Source organism: Dasypus novemcinctus, chromosome 22 (genome assembly GCF_030445035.2).
Source record: "Dasypus novemcinctus isolate mDasNov1 chromosome 22, mDasNov1.1.hap2, whole genome shotgun sequence".
Taxonomy (NCBI): Eukaryota; Metazoa; Chordata; class Mammalia; order Cingulata; family Dasypodidae; genus Dasypus; species Dasypus novemcinctus.
In genome coordinates this window covers 74506705-74530006 of record NC_080694.1, presented here as the reverse complement: position 1 = coordinate 74530006, position 23302 = coordinate 74506705, and the positions used below count along the sequence as shown (strand labels likewise).

Below are 23302 nucleotides of genomic sequence, written 5' to 3'. Positions count from 1 at the left end.
AACACCCTTTATAAAAACCAACCAATTTCTGGTATTTTGCATCTGAACCCCTTTGTCTGACTAATACAGGGCATTTTGGGGGGTGTTGGAATTGTTTTCATGATCTTCCAATGATGGATACAGGCCATGTTAAATTTCATCAAAATTTATAAACGTATATGGTCCAAAATGTAAACCATAATGTAAATCATTGACCATGGTTAGTAGAAATGCTCCAATATTTTTAAATCAAATGTACCATCCACATGTAAAATGTTATGAAAATATTATTAATGGGGGAAACGGGAATCAGGGGAGGATGTTGGGTATATGAGAAACCCCCATATTCTGTATGTGACTTCTGTAACCTAAAGCTTCTTTGAAGATAAAATGAAAAAAAAATAAGACCCTGGGAGAATAAATTGAAGAAAATGTCATTGTACATACAAGACAACAGATCTTAATGATGAAGGCATAATGCCATTTTTTTTATTTTAATTTTTGTATTTTATTCATTATTTTTTAGATTATCATTATTATTTCATTTTCTTATTAATTTCATTCAGTTATTTTGTTGGCTTCTCTTTGTAACATGTATTGGATCACAGAAGGGTTACAGCTGTGGCAAGGAAGAATCATTGGTGTGGGGTGTCAGTTATGGGGGATGTATTGGAGGAGGTTCACCTGGGGCATTCCTGTAAGGCATGTGAATGAATTCAAGTGTTTATGGGCCATGGTCACAGTGAGTGGATATCCACACAATAACTGAAAGAATATCAAATTCCCATCCTGGGGAGTTCTGCCACATTCTCTAATGGGACAGCAAGAATCCTCTGATTACAGGGACAGTGACTAATGAAGGAGGATGGACTATTGATTGGCCTTTGATATTGATGACTATACTTATGAACTTTTTCTTTCAAAATTGAAATTTAACATAGTATTAAATGTTGCCTAAGAGTTACCTTCTGAGAGCCTCCTTATTGCTCAACTGTGGCCTCTCTCTAAGACAAACTCAACATATAAATGCATTACCTTCTCCCCAGCATGGGACACAACTCCTGGGGATGAGCTTCCCTGGCACTGAGGGATTACTACCAAGCACCAACTAGCATTGCAACTGGAAAAAGACTTTGACCAAAAGGGGAAAAGGGTAAAGAAAAGTGAGTTTATATGGCCAAGAGACTTCAAAGTGAGTTGGGAGGTCATTCCAGAGGTTGCACTTATGCATACCCAAGCAGGATCTCAACTGCCACCATAAATATTGCCTCAAAATAGCAGGGCCTCTGAGGGCTCTGGATACATCAAGACACTGTAGGTAGGACTGACAGCTCAGGAGTTTGGTGCCCTGCCAGGGGGACCTACTTTGGAATTTTTCTTCCATATACCCCTCCCTTTATTAGTACTTTTTGAGTATGGTAACATTGTTGCAATTCAATAAAGAATATTATTAAAATTGTACTGTTACATATAGAACAAAATGTTCCTGTTATACAGTTCTTCTGGTTATTTTTTAAATTTCATATTCATTGACATTCAAAGACATAATTCAGTATGTTAACTATATTCACAAAGTGCTACCATCACCACCATTCATTATTAAATTCTCCATCACCCCAAAAAAGAAATTCTCTACCAATTAAGAATTAACTCCCCATTCCCTACCCCAACTTGGCTCCTGGACCCTCTATTCTAGTTTCTGTTTCTCTGAATTTCTTTACTCTAATTATTGAATACCAGTGAGGTCATACAATATTTGCCCTTTTGTGTCTGGCTTATTTCACTCAACATGATTTCCATAATAATACAAAGTTATCAATATTCTCATTAACACCATTGATAATTCAGAAAGTCTAAATGCTTTTATAATTGAACTGTGGTATTTATGCTTCCAAGAGTGACAGAGTTGGACTCACTTGTGATTTCCCTACACATGGCTCTTCTGTCCCTTCTATTTGAACCTATAGTTAGTGCTAGAGTTGATTGGCTAATGTCTTAGAAACTTAAATATTTGGCCTGTCCATGTGCCAGTTAGGCACTGCATCTCAAAAGACTTGCAACACCTACTCTCCAGTTCATTGGACTCACTCAGGAAAACTAATAAGGAGATGATGATGGCCAATGCCCATCCCAAGGAACAGAGAGAGTTTACAACTTCAAGCAAGATAGTCCCATCCATCTGCCCCATGAGATCTAAGTCACCTCTCAATTAATGACCTAGCGGATGTCGCAGTCCAAGAATCCTCAGGATTGGAGAATGAACAATGGACTAGATTAGACTTACTGTTAGTCCACTATAGACTTATTGTGATCCTAGAAATGGAAGAAATTTTATCATTGATGTGAAGGCAGTGGCCACCAGAGGTTCTGAAGGAAGGGAGAGGGAGAAAGAGGTATAATATGGGGGTATTTTGGGGACATTGGAATTGTCCCACATGATGTTCCAATGACAGATTTAGGCCATTATAGATCTCATCATAACTTACAAAATTGTGTGGAAGAGAGATTAAACTATAAAATAAACTATAATCTACACTTAGTGGTAATGCTTCAATATGTGTTCATCAATTGTAACAAATATACCACACTGATGAAGGATGCTGTTTATGTGGGAAAATATGGAAGGGGTATGGAGTGGGGCATATGGAAATCCCCTACATTTTTTATGTAACACTTATGTAATCTAAGTATCTTTTTAAAAAATTTTAAGTATATTAAGGAAAAACTGTAATGTATAGTCCACGGTTAGTAGCAATGCTTCAGTGTGTGTTCAACAATTGTAACAAATGTACCACACTAATGAAGGATGTTGTTAATGTGGGAAAGTATGGGAGGGGGAGGGTGTGGGGCATATGGGAATTCCCTATATTTTTATGTAACCTTTATTGTAATCTAAAACTTCTTTTAAAATAAAATATTAATTATTTTTAAAAAGTCAAGAGAGTTTTGGTACTTTGTGTCAGGACCGGTATGTCTGATTAATACAGAATTTCATACCAAGGAGTGGGGATGTGCTTTTGCAAATACCAAAATGCTGGTATGGTTTTATAAAAGGGTAAGTGTTATTTTTTTAGAGGAATTGTGGGATGCTTGATAGAAAATGCCTAGAGTGTTTTGAAGAGACTGTTGGTAGGAAAATGGCCACTAAAGAGACTTTTTATGAGGCCTTAGAAGTAAATGATGAAACTATTATTGGAAACTGAAGGAAAGGCAATCTGTGTTTTAAATTTGCAGAGAACTTAACAAGATTGACTCCTGATGTTTTATGGAAGGCAGAATTAGAAAATGGCAAGCCTGAGCATTTAGCTGAAGAACTTTCCAAAGTAAACTCAGGGAATGCAGCTTGGCTTCTCCTTGCAGCTTATACTAAAATGCTAGGTGACAGAGATAAGCTGAGAACTGAACTATTGAGCACAATGAAAACAGAAACTGATTCCAGAAATTCCAAGCCTCTGGAAATCAACCCCCCAGATGATATTACCCCCATTTAAGGAATTAACTAAACTTGGAACTTGTAAGTCAGAATTGAAGATGCAGTTATCCAGGAAAGACTTGTGGAAAGTTTTACTGCCTGGTGGCTTGGATTCCTGCTTCTTGCATGCTAAACCAACAAGCTTTTTGAGAGAGATGTATGGACAAAATCACTGTCAGCCTGAACGAAAAGGGACATACAGGGGAGAGATGCAAGGGGACCTGGATTTAAAAGGAAAACCATGGAAGCTGATATATGGACTTAAGACATCTTTTTGGGCCAAGAAAGGAGCCCCACCCATTGTTCATATAGGGTTAGTGTGCCCCAGCAGTTGAAGAGGATGGATGTTCCAGCCTGCTGTTCAGGAAGAGTTTTCCCATCCCAGGCTACAAAGAGTATGGAGCAATTTCCCCAAGGGTTGAGGAGAGTAAAGCCAACATCCCATAGGTCTGAGAGGGGTGGGCCTGCCCTCCACAGATTAGGGAAGGTCACCAACTCATTACTCTGAGAGGGTGGGCCTCTAGGCCAGAGATTAGGGAGAATGTTGCATCCCCCTCACCATACTAAGGAGTGTGACACTCTATCCCCAAAATTAGGTAAAGTTTGGCCATCACTCCAACATTCTTGGAGGGTGAGGTCTGTGGCTTGGTCACCACCCAGATGCCTCATGGGAGTGGAATCAAGGAAATGTCTGTTGGGCAAGGCTGTGGAAAGGGTGGGTCCCCATGAGGCCACACAGAGAAGAAGCCATCCTCTTGAGAATGAATCTCAGAGTTTAAAGTCTAATGAAGTATGCCCAACAGGTTTACAGAAATGTAGGGAACCCGTGACTCATGTTTCCCTCCCAATTCTCCTTATGGTAATGCAAATATTTATCCTTTGTCTGTCCCTCTTTACATTGGAAGCAGATAAATTGTTTTGTAAGTTTCACAGGTCTGTAGCCAGATGGGACATTGTCCTAAGACAAAATGTATTTCTTTAAACTGATTGTGATGTGATTTTTGTACTTAGCATTTTTACTGATTTAAAGTTTTGTTCTTTTTAAAATATTGTCCCATCTTTTTAGAATTCAGAGGGAGGAGTGTGGCAATTTGATACTATTTATGAATTCCAAAAAGAGATCTAGACTATGTTTGTAAACTGGTCTCTTCCTCTGGGAGTGATAACCCTTTGATTGTATTAGATACAGCTGAGATGTCTGATTAAATTATGTTATGATTAGGTCTTTGATTCAATAATGTCATTAGAGTGTGACTCGGCATTGAGTCAAGCCCCCTTGGTGGGGTGACAAAACAGACTCTTACAAGGAAATAGACACACAGAGAAGATACACAGAGGATCCAGAGGTGCTGGGAAGAGAGATGAGCTCCATAGTCTACAGCTGACCTTATGAAGAGTACAGAGCAGCTGAGCCTGGGAAGAAACAAGACTGGGGGAAAAGATGAGCCTTGTGCCAACCTACAGCTGAGAACAGAAGAAGCTGGGACCATGGAGACTTAAGAGGAAAGAGGAAGGCTGAATCCTCACAAATACAATCTGCCATCTAGCTTCAACTCATGGCAACAGACTTTGGGTGAGAAATTACCTCTTATGATACCTTCAGTTGGACTCTTTAGTGCCTTGTGACTATAAGCTTACATCCAAATAAATATCCTTTATAAAAGCCAACGGATTTCTGGTACTTTGCCTCAGCACCCATTTGACTGACTAATACAAAACCCAAAGGTCAAAATGAGTGAAATAAGAACTTCCTTTACAGTAATAACATTGGATGTTACTGGATTAGCTTCCCAACCAAAAGACACAGACTGGTAGAGTAGATAAGAAAATATGAGCCATTTATATGCTGTCTATAAGAGACTCACCTTAGACCCAAGGTTAGTAATAGTTTGAAAGTGAAAGGTTGGAAAAAGATATTCCATGCAGGGAAGCAGACTTGGCCTAATGGATAGGTCATCTGCCTACCACATGGGAGGTCTTTGGTTCAAACTCTGGGCCTCCTTGACCTGTGTGGAGCTGGCCCATGCACAGTGCTGATGCATGCAAGGAGTGCCGTGCCATGCAGGGGGGTCCCTCATGTAGGGGAACTCCATGGAGTGTGCCCTGTAAGGAGGGTCACCCACCATGAAAGTGCAGCTTGCCAAAGAATGGCGCTACACAAAGAGAGCTGACACAACAACATGATGCAACAAAAACAGACACAGATTGCTGGTGCCACTGATAAGGATAGAAGTGGTTATAGAAGAACACAAAGCAAATGGACACAGAGAGCAGACAACTGGGGGGGGGAGAAGGGGAGAGAAATAAATAATACATTTTTTTAAAAAATTAAAAAATATATATTAAAAAGATATTCCATGCATACAGTAATAAAAAGGGGGGAAAAAGCTGGAGTAGCTATACTTATATCAGATAAAATAATATTAGAAACAGGGAAGGTCATTATACATTAATAAAAGGGGAAATTCACCAGGAAGAAATAACAATTATAAATGCATGTGCACCTAACCAGGATGCCCCAAGATACATGAGATAAACAGTGGAAAAACTGAAGGAGAAATAGATACCTCTACAATAATAGTTGGAGACTTCAATACACCACTCTCAGCATTGGATGGAACATTTGGGCAAAGGATCAATAGAGAAACAGAGAGCTTGAATATTCTGATAACTATTTAAACCTAATATACATATATAGAACATTGGACCCCAAAAAACAACAAGACATATATTCTTTTCAAGAGCTCATGGATCTTTCTCCAGGATAGACCATTTCTTGAATCAGAAAACTGATCTCAATAAATTCAACAAATCAAAATTATACAAAGCACTTTCTCTGATCATAACAGAATAAAGTTGGAAATCAGCAAGAGGCAGAAAAAGAGAAAATTTATAAATATATGATTAAACAGCACACTCTAATCAGCAGATCAAAGAACAAATTTTGAGAGTAATCAATAAATATCTTGAGACAAATGAAAATGAAAACACAACAGATCAGAGCCTGTGGGATGCAGTGAAGGCAGTGTTGAGAAGGAAGTTTACAGCCCTGAATGCATAGATTAAAAAGAAGAAAAAGCTAAAATCAATGACCTAACTACACAGCTGGAGGAACTAGAAAAAGAACAGCAAAATAATCCCAAAGTAAGTAGAAGGAATGAAATAAAAAAGAACAATCAGAAATAAATGAAATTGTGAGTAAAAAACAATAGAGAGAATTAACACCAACAAAAGTTGGTTCTTTGAGTTTAACAAAATTGACAAACCTTTAGCTAGAGAGATAAAAAAAGAGAGAAGATGCAAATAAATGAAATAAAAAATGAAAACAAAGACATTACCAAAGACCCCACAAAAATAAAAGAAAGCATAAGAGAATACTATGAATAACTGCCAAAAAACTAGACAATGTGAAGGGAATGGAAAAATCCCTAGGAATATATGAACAACCTACACTGACCCTAGAAGAAATAGAAGACCTCAGCAAACCAATCACACAAGTAAAGAGATTGAAACAGTCATCAAACAACTCCCTAAAATGAAAAGCCCAGGACCAAATGGTTTCACAGGTAAGTTCTACCAAGCATTCAAAGATGACTTAGTAAGAGTCCTACTCAAGTTCTTCCAAAAAATTGAACAAGAAAGAATGTTACCAAACTCATGGAATGAGCCAAATTCACCATAATACAAAAAACAAATAAAGATATTACACAAAAGAAGAAAATTACAGACCAATTTCCCTGATGAATAATGGTTGCAAAAATTCTCAAGAAAATACTTGCTAATTGAATCCAACAACCCACTAAAATAATTATTCATCACGATTAAGTCGGTTTTATACCAGGCATGCAACGGTGGTTCAACACAAGAGAACCAATCAGTGTAATAGAACACATTAATAAATCAAAGAAGAAAATCACATGATCCTATCAATTGATGCACAAAAGTCATTTGACAAAATAAAATATCCTTTCTTGATAAAAATACTACAAAAGATAGAAATTGAAGGAAATGTTTTCATCATGATAAAGGGCATATATGAAAAACCCACAGCTAACACTGTACTCACTGGTGAAAGACTGAAAGATTTCTCATTGAGATGAGGAACAAGACAAGGATGTCCATTATCTCCATTGTTGCTCAGTATAGTGCTAGAGGTTCTAGCTAAAGCAATTAGCCTAAAATAAAAATAAAAAAGAAAGAAAACACATCCAAATAGGAAAGGAAGAAATAAAACTTTTGCTTTTCACAGAAGATATGATCCTATGCCCAGAAAACCCTGAAAAATCTACAAAAAACTGCTAGAGCTAATAAACTATTTCAGTAGTTAGGATACAAGATCAATATGCAAAAATCAGTAGCGTTTCTATCCACTTGTAATGTACAATCTGAGGAGGAAGTCAGGGGAAAAATTCCATTTATAATAGCGACTAAAAGAACTAAATATTTAGGAATGAACTTAACCAAGGCTCTATGTATTAGTCAGCCAAAGGGATGCTGGTGCAAAATGCCAGAAATCTGCTGGGTGTTATAAAGGGTATTTATTTGGGGTAGGAGCTTACAGTTACCAGGCCATAAAGCATAAGATACTTCCCTTATGAAAGTCCATTTTCATGTGTGGGAGCTAGATGGCTACTGACATCTGTTAGGATTCAGGCTTCCTGGGTTCCTCTGGGATCATCTTCTCTGTTTCCTCCACAAGGTCAGCTGTAGACTATGAGGCTCTCTAGGCTTTGCCTTGCTCCACAGGGTCAGCTGGAGACAATCAGGCAAATGGCTCTGCCTCTTTCCCTGGGGCTCCAGCTTAAGACTTCAGCATCAAACTCCAACATCAAAACTCCAACATCAGAAACCCATCAGTTCTGTTCTTTACCATGCTTTTTATCTGTGAGTCCCCACCCACCAAGGTGTGGGGATTCAATGCCCTAATCATAACTTAATCATGCCCAGGTACAGATCAGTTTACAAACATAATCCAGTATCTATTTTTGGAATTTATAACTATATCAGACTGCTATGCTGTAAAGCACTTGTTTTCAGAAAACTATAATGCATTGCTAAAAGAAATAAAAGAACTAAATAATTGGAAAAACATTCTATGCTCCTGGATTGAAAGACTAAGTATTATTAAGATGTTGATTCTACCCAAACTGATATACAGATTCAATGCTATGCCAATAAATATCCCACCAGCATTTTTTACAAATAGAAAACACAATTACAAATGTATTTGGGAGGTAAGGGATCCTGAATATCCAGAAACATCTCAGAAAGGAAAAGCAAAGTTGGAGGACTGTCACTTCTGGACTTTAAGTCAGTATTACCTAGCTAGAGTGGTAAAAACAGCATGGTGCTGGCATAAATACAGACACATAGACCAGTGGAACCAAACTGATGTTTCAGAAACAGACTCTCATATCTACGGTCAAGTGATTTTTTACAAGCCTCTCAAACCCAGCCAGCTAGGGCAGAACAGTCTATTTAACAAATGGTGCTGGGATGTAGCAGTTTGATGTTGTTTATGTTTGTAAACTGGTTTGGTCCTCTGGGCATACTAGATTATATTGGATTCAGAGGTTTCACTTTTATTTGATTAAACAATGATTAGGGCTTTGATTGGGCCACGTCAGTAGAAAGTTGAGTCCTCGCCCCCTTGGTGGGTGAGAATTCACAGAGAAACCACACCACAGAGAAGAGAGGGGAGAATTTTGATCCTGGAGCCTGGGAAGTAAACACACAGAGAAGCAGATATGTGAGGAGGGAGAGAAAGCTCTATTAGACACAGCAGAGGCCCTGGGAAGAGATATACTACAAAAGATAGAAATCGAAGGAAACCTTCTCAATATGGTAAAGGGAATATATGAAAAACCCACAGCTAACGTTGTACTCAATGGTGAAAGACTAAAAACTTTCCTGTTGAGATCAGGAACAAGACAAGGATGCCCACTGTCTCCATTGTTGTTCAGTATATTGCTAGAGGTTCTAGCTAAAGTAATCAGAAAAAAAAAAAAAAAAAGAATAAGAAAGACAAGACATCCAAACAGGAAAGGAAGAAGTAAAACTTCAGCCATTCCCCTGATAGTGTACAGCTGGCCTTGTGGAGCAGGCAGAGGAGCTGAGCCTGGAGAGAAACAAGCCCTGGGGAGAGGAGCCCAGGAAGCCTGAGCCCTGGCAGACATTGGCAGCCATCTTGCTCCAACATGTGGCAACAGACTCTGGTGAGGGAAGTAACTTATGCTTTATGGCCTGATAACTGCTGATTTCTACCCCAAATAAATACCCTTTATAAAAGCCAACCAATTTCTGATACTTTGCATCAGCACCCCTTTGGCTAACTAATACATGGGAGAATGGGATATCCATACCCAAAAGAAAGAAAGAGGACCCCTATCTCACACTTTATACAGAAAATAACTCAAAATGGATCAAAGACCTAAATATAAAAGCAAGAACCATAGAGCTTCTAGAGGAAAATGTAGGAAAACATCTTCAAGACCTGGTGGCCAGTGATTCATTCTTAAACCTTACACTGAGGCAGTGGATGTGGCTCAAGTGATTGAGTGCCTGCTTCCCACATTGTATGTCCCAGGTTTGGCCCCTGGTGCCTCCTAAAAAAACCTCATAACAAACAAAAAAGCCAACTCAGGGAAGGTGGTGTGTCTCAGTGGTTAAGCGGCTTTCCACATGCAAGGTCCAAGGTTCAGTCCTCAGCCCCAGTACCTAGGGAAAAAAACACAAAAAGTCCTTACACTCAAAGTACAAGCAATGAAAGAAAGTATGAATAAGTGAGCCTCTTCAAACTTAAACACTTTTGTGATTCAAAGGACTTTGTCAAGAAGGTGAAGAGGTAGCCCACTCAATGGGCTGTGAGTGCTGGAAAGGATGTGCAGAAATAGGCGCACTCCTTCACTGTTGGTGGGATTGTAAAATGGTGCAGCCTCTGTGGAAGACAGTTTGGCGGTTCCTCAGGAAGCTAAATATAGAACTGCCATGTGATCTAGCAATTCCATATATTCAGAAGAACTGAAAACTGTGACACGAACAGACATCTGCACACTGATATTCATAGCAGCAAAAACATGGAAACAACCCAGGTGTCCATCAACCAATGAATGGATAAACAAAATGTGATATATACATATGATGGAATTCTATGCTGCAGTAAAAAGAAGTGAAATATGATAACATGGATGAATCCTGAAGATACTATGCTAAGTGAAGTAAGCCAGACACAAAAGAACAAATATTGCATGTTCTCACTAGTAAGAAATAAATATGAAGAATAAATGCATGAAGTTAAAAACTAAAGTGCAGGTTTTAGGAGATAAGAGGGGGGCTGAGAAGGAATACTGATAATGTATGTAGAAACTTTAATTAACTTGACTATAAAAGCCAGGAAATGGATAGAGTTTATGGTTAACATATTATAGTGAATAGCAGCTGGTTTATAAATGGGATTGTGCCTGGAAAGGGTAGCCTAGGGATGTAAATGCCAATTGAAAGAAAGCTAGAGAATAATTTAGAGACCGGATAACAGTGAACCCAGAGGTGGAAGAGAATTGTAGTTGATGGTACAGATGCAAGAGTGTCCTTCCATGAAATAGAGTGGGTGTATGTCACTATCGCAGGGTGGTGGGAATATGGAGATGCATGGGAAAAATACAGTTGGTATGACCTGTGGACAGTGGTTAATAGCAATTCTTGTATCAATGCCAAAGATGTACTGTGCTGATAATGGGGGGGTGTATAAGTCAGCCAAAGGGGTGCTGATGCAAAGTACTAGAAACCTGTTGGCTTTTATAAAGGGTATTTACTTGGGGTAAAAACTTATAGTACAAGGCTCTAGAGAGTCCAACTCAAGGTACCATAAGAGGTACCTTCTCACCAAGTCAGCTGCCACATGTTGAAGCAAGATGGCGGGCCATCTCGCCTGGGGTCTTCTTCCTTCTTCCTCTTAAGTCTCTGTGCAGCCAGCTCCTTCCCTTCTCAGTTGTAGGCTGGCCTAGGGCTCATCTCTCAGGGCTTCCTCTATCAGTCTCTGGCAGGGGCTTGTTTCTTTCCAGGCCTTATCAGCTGCTCAGCACCTCTGTTCTCTCCAGCTGCAAACTATCAGGCAAGTGGCATACTTCTTCTGAGGGATGGGTGGGGAGCAGGAGGCAGGATCAAACCTGACAGAGCTATCTCCTCTTCCATGTGTCTTCTTGAGTGAGTATCTGTTGAGTGAGTATCATCCCATGAAGGGGGCAGGGACTCAACCCTAAGTAAAGCCCTACTGATGTGGTCAAATCAAAGCGCTAATCTTAACAGAATTTAATCAAAGGCATCTCAGGTGAATGTAAAACATTCAAAGGGGCTCACACCCAGAGGAACAGACCAGTTTACAAACATAATCTCTTCTGGTGATTCATAAGTGATCTCAAACTGCCCCAGGGGGGTTGGGAAAAGTGTGCCAAATATACACTGTATACAACGGTTGGTGGTAATAGTCTGATGATATTACCTGATAATCTATAATAAATGTTCCACAACACTGTGCTGTGTTGGTGAAGGGGTGTTGTATGGGAATTCTACATATGTGCATGATTGTTGTATAAGTTCACAACTTCTATAAAATATATATATATTTTAAATAATAATAATAATAACAGGGTGAGTTGGGGGAAAATACACAGATGTAAGATACGGGTTATAGTTAGTAACTATAAAAAAAGTTATAAAAAAAGTAGCAATCCAAAAAAATATAGTAAAAAGTAGTAATCCAAAAAATGTGTGTTAACTATCTGTCTAAACTGCTAAATAAGAGCTTAACTGCATTTATGCTGCTCAAGTTATCCTAACTGGTTGCTGATTACTAATAAAAGTGTTTCCAAGAACAAGCTTGCATATTACAGGCAACATGGATTCCAGAAGAACTCTTAAGAACAGTAAAATCAAAGATGTGAAATGATGGAGGGCTTGAAAACAGCTTTATCAAAAAAGCAAGGATTATGGGTCAAATTAGTAAACTTTGTTTCTGTTGGTATGTTGTAACTGTTTTTGTGTTTGTCTGCTTGCCCAATGTCAGAGTATATTTTCATACCTCCAAGTGGTAATATAAATTGATAGATAAAACTTTCTAAAAGACTTCTATTCAAATGGCCAAAAATTAAATAAGCACTTATATTAATACATAAGTTTTCATGTTAATAAGAACTCTACAATGACAGAAATCATAAGTCTTGATTAATGAAACTACTATAAGTCTTTCCATAAAAAAATAGTTCTTGCCTAAATTGAAATGCATTGTTTATTTTTCTTCATGGATAAAATAAAGGATGAAAAATGTAAGTGAATATTAAAAAAGGTAAAAAGTTTGTGGAAGTGCTGACTGAAATTTAATAGGTTTGTTCAAAAAATTATGTTTTGTCCTAAAATATCATGGCTAGTTTTCATAAAATCAAATGAAAATATGTATGACAAAACCTGAATACATATGGTAAGTTGTAGAAGGTATTGTGGTCACATTAAGTAAGGGAATGTGTTCTGTGAAGGTGAAGTTTGTCTTGAAATAAAATAATTATAGTCTATATGTTTATAAATAATTATAAGAAGTTTGTGGAAGCATTGTTTGAATTAAAGTGTTTAAATTGCTAATTCCAAGAAGTCATTATTAAACAAAAACTGAACTGATAATAATAACAAAAAGTAATTTTATAACAGGAAAACTTGTTGGCAGCCAGCCTCCCCTGCCAACTTGTTTCTAAAAGATGGTTTCTGGTATTGCATGCTACTAGGTATTTGAAATAAAGAAAAGTTATATTTGCATATAATCAAACTGAATCATTATTTTAACAAGTTTGTTTACTGTTAGTGGTAATTGTATGCTGTAGGGTGTATAAAATGTGTTTTTACTATTACAGAAGCAGAAAATAATTTTGTCCTAAGATAAAATGATTGGTTATTAAAAAAGTAAAATTTCAGACAAAACCAGGATACAGAAAGTGCAGAAAGTGCGCAGAAAAGGGATTTTTATGGTTCAAGTTGAGTAAAATTTGATGGGTCTATTAATATTTTAAAACTTTAATAGCAAATAGTATACTAATACAAAGTTAAACTTTGTTATTTCTCCATGTTTCTCAAGTCATTAGTCTGTTGTAGTAAAAGTTTATAAAGAGTTTTTCTCCTGAATAGTCAGTATACCAAAAAAAACCTGTTTTATCAAAATAGCTTCTTTTTTTCCCCACTGTTATCACTTCTTTTTTTTTCCTTTTTTTTCTTTAATTCATTTTTTAAAAATATTATTCAAAAATTATGAGGTCCCCATTCACCCCCCCACCCACAGCAACATTCTCCCTCATCATCATGACACATCCATTGCATTTGGTGAGTACGTCTCTGGGCATCGCTGCACTTCATGGTCAATGGTCCACATCATAGCCCATACTCTCCCACATTCCATCCAGTGGGCCATGGGAAGATCTACAATGTCCGGAAAATTGTCCCTGCAGCACCACCCAGGACAACTCCAAGTCCCGAAAACGCCTCCACATCTCATCTCTTCCTCCCGTTCCCCACACCCAGCAGCCACCATGGCCACTTTTTCCACACCAATGCCACATTTTCTTCAATTACTAACCCCAATAGTTCATGAATAGAATATCAGTAAGTCCACTCTAATCCTTACTGTAACCTTATCATTTCCTTGGTTTTTAAAAAAGAAACAAGTCATCACTTTTAAAAGAATATAGTGTTCAAACCTGCTTTCCTAAAGTCAAATCCTGAAAAGTATATTTTTATTTCAAACTATTGCAAAAGATTTGTTCTTTTACCTTGAAAAATTTAAAGTAATAAAATAGTTAAGTTCCTTTAATATGTTATAAGTTCCTACCTGTGGAAAATCCAATGATGGATTTTGCAGTGCTTCTCCAAGGCTGGATATGGCGCAATCTTCTTTGGTGGTCTGGTGGCAAAGAATCTGTCTGCATAGAAGAAATCTGTGGCTGAAACCCTACTGATGACTTTATATTAAACAGTAATCCTTTCTTCAAAATGAAAAGAAACATCACAGACAATAGTATCTTATCTTAAGAGCCTGAAATAGGCATAACAATTGGAACAGGCTGCAAGGACCCTGCTGCTCTATCAAATTCCTAAATGTTGTTTGGTTGGGTAAGACAAAACTATACCCTCTCCTGTAATTGATAAAGCACAGTGTTTCCTCATGTTAATGGAGTGTGTAATACTGCTGGAATACTAACAATCTTTCATCCCTCACTTAGGTCAAATATTAAAACAATTGTATGTGTAACTGGGAAAGGTCCTTCATGGGAATAGGAGGACCTCCAGCAGGCTGCTTTAAAAAATAAAGGAGGGAGGGAAGCAGATTTGGCCCAGTGGATAGAGCATCTGCCTATCACATGGAGGTCCAGGGTTCAAACCCAGGGCCTCCTGACCCGTGTGGTGAGCTGGCCCACGTGCAGTGCTGATGCACGCAATGAGTGCTGTGCTGTGCTATGCAGGGGTGTCCCCCACATAGGGGACCCCCACACACAAGGAGTGTGCCCCATAAGGAGAGCCGCCCAGTGTGAAAAAAGTGCAGCCTGCCCAGGAGTGGCGCCACACACACACAGAGCTGACATAGCAAGGTGAAGCAACAAAAAGAGACAGATTCCTGGTGCCACTGATAAGAATACAAGCAGACACAGAAGAACACACAGCAAATGGACAGAGAGAGCAGACAACTGGGGGGGAGGTGGGAAGGAGAGATAAATATATAAATAAATAAATAATTTTTTTTTAAAAAGGGGAGAGAGAAGGTGAACATTGACTTAGCCTGTGAATTGGATATGGCCAGCGCCAATATTGGCTTTGGGTGGGCTTTGTGGCAGAGGCAGCATTCTAAACTGTAGCCCTTGGGCTTCAGTCACAATCCTGGGAAGGAGCCAAAAGTACAATATAAAAAAGCAATTGTGTGCAGCATAAGAAGCCCTGCTGAAGGTGAAAGATTTAACCCAATAGTGTCCAGTTACTCTGAAAACTTCCATCCCTACCTACTGATGGATTGCAAATACTAAAAGCGAGACAGAAATGATGGACTGTTGTGAACCACCCTCTATGTGGGAGAGATCTGTGGAAGAACATCTGGGACGCCTGCCAGCAGTGACAGGGAACTGTCTATCATGTCCCTGCCCACTCCTCTAACATCTCACTTAGGACTGTTGAGGCAGATGCCTTCATGAAGATCCAGAGCCATACCATGGAGACCTGAGAAGCAGAGCGGCTCCACCAGAAAGGCGAATGTGGTGAGTACCAGACCGTGTGGTGCCTAGCCCGGCAGTTCCAGCTGCCTGTTACTTGCCAACAGCTCATGGACTTCACCCAAGGGGGTCCTTAATGCTCACTTCAATGGCTGTGACATCAGCCCCCTCCTGCTCTTGGAAGGGGCAAGGTATGCTTTCACTGCTACAGACATCGCATTAGGACTCTTTTTTTTTTTTTTTTTTAAAGATTTATTTATTTATTTAATTTCCCCCCCTCCCCTGGTTGTCTGTTCTTGGTGTCTATTTGCTGCATCTTGTTTCTTTGTCCGCTTCTGTTGTCGTCAGCGGCACGGGAAGTGTGGGCAGCGCCATGCCTGGGCAGGCTGCTCGCTCTTTTCACGCTGGGCGGCTCTCCTCACGGGCGCACTCCTTGTGCGTGGGGCTCCCCTACGCGGGGGACACCCTTGCGTGGCGCGGCACTCCTTGCACGCATCAGCACTGCGCATGGCCAGCTCCACACGGGTCGAGGAGGCCCGGGGTTTGAACCGCGGACCTCCCATATGGTAGACGGACGCCCTAACCACTGGGCCAAAGTCCGTTTCCGCATTAGGACTCTTATAACAAGCCAGCTTTTATTTTCTATCTAAAAAATGAATCCTCACAACAATGGACTAAGTTTAAATTCAACACAGAGTTGTGGCCCCAGGTCCAGTGAAAATGCAAAGAGCAGGACCAAGGAAGGCATTGAAATAATGAGTTAAACTTCCAGGTGCCCCACAGCCCAAAATGGGGGACTAACAGTAATTTGTCACTGCCTATGCCTCAAACTATATGAACTGGGGGAAATGAGGTCATTTTTGATCGAGTACTGGCCTATATAGCCTTGCTGGTTGGGAATCTTAAGCCCATGAGAAATGAAAGTCTACTCACTCAATGTCTGCTAGTTGGAAATCTTATTGCTTGTTGTTGTATAATCTACTGCAGTTATGGATTATGTATAAAAGGCTGTTCTAAACTTGGAAGAATTACAAACTGTAAATATGCCTTGACACCTGCAATGCTTTTGGAATGTATCTAGTTTTTGTGTGACCTCCGTGTATACACTAGCAGTGATATTCCTTAGGAATCAGTGAAACGTCACTTGCGTGGTCAGAGACAAGTTAAGCTTAGATACTTCTCAATTACAAACCCAAGTAACAAGCATTCAACATGCTCATTTGCAACTGCTTCCTGCCTCACAAACTATGGCAGGAATTGCGGATGGATTGCGATCCCTGAGCCCCATGATATGGACAAGGGTTGGGGAGGGGTCTTCTAGGAGGTGTGTTAATTATCGGTTCCTGTCTGTTTTGTAGGTGTTTAGTCCTCAGATGCACCCTACAAACCCTCCTGGGGATGAACACAACAAGAAACCGCGAGCTGCATTCATTTCTTAGCAAAACCAAAAAGGCGGAAACGTGGAGAAATGGCCGGAAGTTAGAACGTTTCATGCCGCAGATGAGGCAAGGGGCCTTAGAGCATCAGGTCCTTTCAAGACGGAACTCTGTCCTGAGCAACCACAGCTGTTTGCAGAAAGGAACATTCGAATCTTGCACGGCGTGGGAAGGACGTGGAAGTGATTACTCTGGCAAAACGTTACCAAATAATAAAAAGGCGGGGACTGCGGGAGGGTTGCGTAGGCTGCGGGCGGGCCCTCGGGGTGGGACTTGGCGTGGCCCGCGCCCAAGGCGCCACGGCGGGAGGACGTCAGCGCCTGGCCCCGGCGCTCCCGAGCGCTTTAGGTGGGCGCAAACGGGCTGCGGCGCTGCGAGCCAGACACCCTGCTCCGCCCCAGGATGGGGCACAGCGGCTTGGGCACCTGCCAGCGGTGGAGGTGACGGCCCAACGCGTCAAACCACAACCAGAGAAGAGGTTCAGCCAGAGAAGCCAGAGAAGAGACACCACAAATACTGCATTGGATTTCGGTATGTCCATCCTTTAAGGGAAGAGGCAGTTGAGGAGATGGAGAGGGTGGGCTGGAACAGGCGCTAGCTTTCACTCAGTACCCACAGTACAGCTGCTCCACCACAGTACAGCTGCTCTGCCACAGTACAGCTGCTCCACCACAGTACAGCTGCTCTGCCACAGTACAGCTGCTCCACCACAGCACAGCTGCTCCACCTCAGTACACCTGCTCCACCTCAGTACAGCTGCTCCACCACAGTACAACTGCTCCACCACAGTACAGCTGCTCCACTTCAGTACAGCTGCTCCACCTCAGTACAGCTGCTCTGCCACAGTACAACTGCTCCACCTCAGTACAGCTGCTCCACCTCAGTACAGCTGCTCCACCACAGTACACCTGCTCCACCTCAGTACAGCTGCTCCGACACAGGCAGAGGCTTAAAGGCCACTTAGAGATGCTACAACGGCACGGGAAAGGAGCAGAGGGTGAAGTGGAGCGGTATGGGCAGGTGGCCCTCATACCCTCCTCATCCAGGGCTTCCACACCACGTGCGGAAAGACCTGGACCATTTTCCACTGGAGAAGAGAAGCGAGGTGGCCATTCCTTCTCTGCTCACTCACGGCTGGTGTCTGCGGTCAACCTAGAGGACCCCGATCCTCAGGAGGTGGGCGCCACAGTCCAGGGAGTCACGGATAAGCTTGCAGCCGGTTTGGTGGTCCAAGGCTGGCCCGATGCCCCGCCTGGCTCCTCAGACAGATGAGCAGAGCTAAGGGCTCAGAGGGCGTGGGTGGGGGGGTACAAGCATCCTTTTGGTTCCAATCGCGTTTACCAGTGATCAGGTTGAAACGCCGTATGAACTGGATGGAATACTCTAAGATTTTAGCAAAAGAGTGTGGAGTGGAGCACATCAGAAGAGCGGAATCTCTTAATGCAGATGCAATGCTCTCACGGCCCTGGCCCACCTGCTGCGCTCGCACAAGCGGTCCAACGAGCGCTGCTGTCCGAAGCTGACTGCGTGGCCCGCTCTGCGTAAATCCCCACTGCCCGCAGACAAAGTCCTTCTTCAGCAAGCAGCAGCCGAGACCCCCGGAGCTTGCCGCGGCGTGGGCCCCGGCCCACGGCAGATATTCCCTCTCTCGGTCAAGTTACTAGTTTGGAATGTCCACGAGGCTGTTTAAAAGTAAGGGTTTTACATGTATTTTAGGTACAGATTTTGGTTCATTGCCGCAAACACCTGCAAAGATTGGGAGAGGGTCTGAGCTGCCGGCGGGCGCGGGATCTGCTCCGTGTTGTGCACACGTAGCTGTTCTTAAAATGAACATACTTGAGTATATGAAATGTAATTTGAAAAAGGGGGGTTGCCTAGTCTTTCCCTCAGCCCCTCGGTTGCCAGAATGCCAGTGAGGTTTGGTTGTCCACAGCGGCTGCTTTGGTACTTCTGTGTGAACCTCGCTTTTCTCACCATACGACAAAATGCAGATTCCAAAAGTGCTTTGGCATTCCCTGGGCACACAAAGCTCATGAAAGCGTGGAAATCCGTGCCTGTCAGGCATGCCTGGCTGGGAGCCTGCGACAGCAAGGCCGAAATGCTCCTGGGAAGCTTCACCTTGAAATCGCCCAGGAGCCCCGGCCGTCCATCCAGCAGCTGCTTACGGCAAGCGGACGACTCCTGCTCGCATATCTGTTTGAGTTGTTTCAGAAAGTCAACTATGCCTTGTAATGTCAGCTTTTCTTAACTTATAGTTTTTATTATAGAAATTATGTCACGTTATAGGAAATCTGAGAAACAGAGAAAAGAAAAATAACCACTTGAGTACACCAGCTGTTGTGTAATTGTACTTCATGCCGGTCTTTTCTTTTGGATATTTTTAAGGCCATTGTAACCTTGAATCTGTGAGTGAAAAATTGTTCTAAAACTGCAGAAAATAATGCCCAACCAGACTATGATTTCCATATTTGTATTTAAATGGATTTTTAAAAATCTCTGATGGGTCCATTAATAAAAAAGAATAAAAAAGTACCTGTACTCCCGTCCCTGAGATAGTCAATACATGAAGCTTGGGTCCGGGCTCTTCGTCCTTGAGACCCTGAGTCCCTGCTCCCATCTTTTCCTACTTCCTGTGTCTCTTTCTTAAGTTCTGCGATGCCTTTCATTCGAGCGTTCCTCATGTAGAGCTAGTCTCAGCAATACTTCAATGGTCATTCATCATCTTTTCAAACAAACTGACGCACAAAAGGAAAAGAATACAAATAATATACAAACACTAACTTGAAATGAATCATAGAAGTAAGAAAAAGAACTAAACTTATTAAGCTTCTAGAACATTGCTGACCAAAAAAATCAATGTGAACCACATATGTAGTTGTAAATATTCTAGAGGCGGCATTAAAAAAATAAAAATTGATAGGCAAAAGTAATCTTTTTCAATTTTAACAATGAATTTTATTTAACCCAAAATATCCAAAATAGCCTCATTTGAACATGTGTTCAATATAACTATTGCTCTTGGAATAGTTTGCATGTTTTGTACGTGTAGCAGTTTGATATTATTCATGAATTGCAAAAGAAAAGATATTATATTTGTAAACTGGTCTGTTCCTCTGGGAGTATACCCTTTGATCATACTAAATTCGAAGGTTTTACTTTTACTTGATTAAATCAAGATTAGGGCTTGGATTCCACTACATCATTAGGGCAGCTCAAGGTCGAGTCCCCACCCCCTTGGAGGGCTGATAAAATAGACACTCATTCAAGAAGACAGACAGGAGAACACAGAGAGTAGGCACAGAAGAGAGAGAACACTGCCAGTTTTGATCCTAAAGCCACAGGTAAAGACTCACCTGATATTTTGCAGCTGAGCCCTGAAAGAAATGAGCCCTATGCCAGCTCACAGCTAGGATCAGAAGAAGCAGGGACCACGGAGCCCCGAGAGGATGAAGGAAGGCTGAGCCCTCGCAGAGATGGGCAGCCATCTTGATTCATTTCAACACGTAGCAGCAGACTTTGGTGAGAAAAGTAACCCTGAGTTGCACTCTTTAGGACCTCGTAACTATGAGCTTTTACCCCAAATAAATACCCTTGATAAAAGCCAACAGATTTCTGGTACTTCGTATCAGCACCACTTTTGGTGGACTAATACAGTATCTCCAAGCTGATGTTCAGTTTTCAGCAGTTAAAGTAAAATGTAGTCTTAGCAAACCAATAAAGCTGAGTTTTACAGTCAACATGTGTTATAATTATTAAAATATATTTGGTTACTAAAAAAAAGCTGACTTTAAGGGAAAATACTTTTTGTTGTTTTGTTTTTAAATTGAAGTTAATTAAAATTAAATAAAGTTTTACAATACCCATGCCTTGGTCACACATGCCTCATTTCTAGTGCTCAATGGCCACATGTGTTAGACAGCACAGCTCTAAGCCTGTTTACTTACCACTCACTTATGGGCACTATGCCTGCCCCAGATGAGGCCTCCCCATATATTAGTTGAAGCAATGGGTAGAAGGATGGATGGATACATAGAGGGATAGATGGAGGGACAAAGGGAAATATAATTGAATGGATGGGTGGGTGGGAGGACAAAGGAAAACTTGATTGGATGGATGGATAGATGGATGGGTGGACAAGGGGGAGCATGATTGGATGAATGGATGGAAGGAGGGAGATGCTATATCCACTCTCCCCCCTCCCAGCTGGCCATGGTTTCCCACTTTCTTTTCCCCACACACCTAGGCCCCCTACTCCCTTTCTAGTTTCCCAGAATATCCAGTCCCCTCCATACATTCCTGTGGGATTGACAGCCTCCACTACTATACCTCCCTCCTGTCAGTGGGTAAGATGTGATTCTTATGTCTTCCAGTGGCTCCTAGAAATCTGAACCCCATGCCATGCCTCTCCTGTTTTCACAGGGCTTCAGCTGACTCCTCCATGCACCACATCCCTAGTCACTCATTCCTGCCACTTTGTCCAAAATCAATTTTAAGTATATATTTTATTTAAACAAATGCATCCAAAATATAAATTATTTCAGCATTTAGGCAGTATAAAAGACTATTGATGGGATATTTTACTGGTATTTTATTCATGCTTATCCTTTCTTGAAATTCATGTTTTGAACTTCCCAGGGGTAGTTCCCTTAATTTTATGTCCTGCTGTGAGACTTCCTAGCAGATCCAGGAACTCTAGGAAAACATCTGTATCACACTTTTCTCAGACTTTGAATGCAGAAGAGAAAAAGAACAGAGTCGGGCTTGGGGATGGAACCCCATCAATTGCCCTCATATCCAAAGAGATCAACTAAACATTGTGCTTCTTTTTTGGTCATAGGAGGGGTCAGATGCAAAAACTTTTCCTTTACTTTATATGCCCCCCACCACTGACACCTAAATGTCACAAAGGTGCAGGTCCAGATATTTTTTGTTGGATTTATCTTCCATCTTCTCTCATGCAAATCCCTTACCAATAAATCTAGAGTATTTGCTATGCCTTGTTCACTAGGTCCAATCAACATGATATCAATATAATGAAACAATGTGATATCTTTGGGAGGGAGAGACAATCAAGGTCCCCATGGACAATATTATGACATAGGGCTGGAGAGTTGATATACCCGTGAGGCAGGACAGGGAAGGTATACTGCTGGCCTTGGCAGCTGAAAAGCAAACAGTTTCTGGTGGTCCTTACTAATGGCAATTGAGAAAAAAGCATTTGCTAGATTAATAGCTGCATACCAGTGGACGTGCTGATTTGCTCAAGCAATGATACAACATCTGGGACAGCAGCAGCAATTGGAGTCACCACCTGATTAAGTTGATGATAATCTACTGTCATCCTCCAAGATCCATCGGTTTTCTACACAAGCCAAATAGGAGAGTTGAAGGGGGAATCACCACCCCTGAATCATTCAAATCCTCAATGGTGGCACCAATCTCACAATCCCTCCAGGAATCTGGTATTTCTTTTCATTTACTATTTTGCTAGGTAGGGGCAGTTCTAGTGGCTTCCACTTGTCCTTTCCTGCCATAATAGCCCTCACTACACAAGTCAGGGATCCAATGTGGGGATTCTGCCAGTTACTGAGTATGTCTATTCCAATTGTGCTTTCTGGAACTGGGGAAATACCATAGAATGAGTCAGGGGACCCACTTTCCTCACTGTGAGATGGACCTGAGCTAAAGCTCCATTGATCACCTGACCTCCATAAGCCCCTACTCTGGTGGACCACAGTGATGTTTTGAGTCTCCTACAATTAATCTTACTTCTGAGCCAGTGTCTAATCATCTCTGAAATGTCTGATCACTTCCTTTTCTGCATGCAGTTACCCTGGTAAAAGGCTGTAGGTCTCTTTGGGAAAAGCTGGAGGAAGATTAACAGTATAAATTTTTGACAATGTAATGACCCTTCCATAAGGGGACCTGGCCTTCTCCTCACTCAAGGGGATCTGGGTCTGTAAACACTCTCAGGTCTGGGAATTAAGGGGCCATGATTCTCTGCATCTGCAGTTCAAGTTAGCATTTTCTTCACTCTTCTGGTTATACACATCAAGTAGGAATTTAGTAGACTGCCCATCTATTTCACTTCTAGGTACTCCATGATCTCTTAGCAAATGCTGTAGTTCTGTGTGACTCACTCTTTCGATTGTTGTCTTCTGTCTGCCTTTCATTGCAGTAGC

General features: G+C 41.2%; 1 protein-coding gene and 1 pseudogene across 1 annotated transcript in view; one reads left to right on the top strand and one right to left on the bottom strand.

Moving 5' to 3' along the window:
• Positions 1–23302, bottom strand: part of LOC101442557 (saoe class I histocompatibility antigen, A alpha chain-like) — a 1048500-nt gene that overhangs the window by 853738 nt on the left and 171460 nt on the right. The gene's annotated exons all lie outside the window — the stretch shown is intronic.
• LOC111763693 (ferrochelatase, mitochondrial-like) lies at positions 713–18784 on the top strand (annotated as a pseudogene).